Source organism: Anopheles nili, chromosome 2 (genome assembly GCF_943737925.1).
Source record: "Anopheles nili chromosome 2, idAnoNiliSN_F5_01, whole genome shotgun sequence".
Lineage (NCBI taxonomy): Eukaryota > Metazoa > Arthropoda > Insecta > Diptera > Culicidae > Anopheles > Anopheles nili.
This window is the reverse complement of record NC_071291.1, coordinates 74,653,702-74,654,916: the sequence shown is the minus strand read 5'-3', so window position 1 is coordinate 74,654,916 and position 1,215 is coordinate 74,653,702. Positions and strand designations below refer to the sequence as shown.

General features: G+C 47.2%; 1 non-coding gene across 1 annotated transcript; it reads right to left on the bottom strand.

Annotated features, from left to right (window-relative positions):
* Window positions 1-624: 624 nt before the first annotated feature.
* Trnap-cgg (transfer RNA proline (anticodon CGG)) lies at window positions 625-696 on the bottom strand. The gene has a single exon. It is a non-coding gene; the product is annotated as a tRNA-Pro (tRNA).
* Between the last annotated feature and the right edge of the window lie 519 nt (window positions 697-1,215).

The following is a 1,215-nucleotide window of genomic DNA, read 5'->3' as shown; positions in this document are numbered from 1 at the left end:
ACTCGCGTCGGATGATAACGATGCCTCGCTGAGGCGAAGAAGAGGGAGAGCCAGCGAAAAATGCCACAATTCCTTTCATCTGGCATCGGTGGGTGGGTTAGCATAAGCATTCCCCCAAGGGATCCTGGGCACGGATTTTTCCCCCCATATTCTGTTTCATTCGTTTTTTTTTCTATTCGCGCTTTTGACCGGGCGTCGCTTCTGTCGATTATAATCGGTCGAACGGAGAGCCACGCGATGGCGATGGAATCAAATCATCTGCCAATCTCGCATTTTTTATGTTTGTTTCGAACGTTTCCACTCGCAAGCTCTTTTCAGAGCACTCCATCCACTTGGGAGCGTAGTGGCCACAGAAGGGGAATCGTGGACAATCCTTCGGGGCTCTCGATCTCGTTTGATGTTTGTTTGACAATAAATATCGCTGTGCGGTTGATTGCAATTGGTTCGAAATAAAAGAGGGAGCAGAAGAAAAAAAATACAATGCCACACAAACGAATCGGCGACAGGAAAACGTGTTTCAAAAGTTGTTTTTTTCAAGCAAGCGATGGATTAAAAAAAACACGTGTTTTATATACTTAATATCTCTCTCCCCGCCCATCAAGAGAATTGGGTGGGGATCCACTTGGGCTCGTCCGGGATTTGAACCCGGGACCTCTCGCACCCGAAGCGAGAATCATACCCCTAGACCAACGAGCCGGTTGAAAGCGACGGCGCTTGAAAAAGACTCTACCACGCATGGTGCACCTGTTCCTTTCCATTTTAATTGATAAAACAAAGGCACGAACTTCAAGTCAATACATGCGAATGCATGCAATATGCAGTCGCAGCAATGTGAGAGTAAAATGCAGATTCAAATTTAACGTTCTGTTGCAAACAAAGGTATGAAGCGTTCTAGCAATGACATGTAAGCACACAAATGCACAAATCAACGTTGTGACGGAACAATTACTTGCATCCTTTTGTCACCTTTTTCGCCAATCCCGGGAGCTATTCTGCGGATCATCAATCACACAAAATCTTGCACCGTGAATTCGAAGTAGGCTAAACATTTCCTCCACGTCGTTCCCTTAGCAACGTGGAACCTTGCGTGGCTGAGCTTGGAACGCTCATCCCACTGGCACGGAGGGACAAATTGTTTTACGACCAGCGTACCATCACCCGCGGCTAATTCTGGGTGCCTTTCTGGGACACCTGGCCAGCAAAGCAGACAGGCAG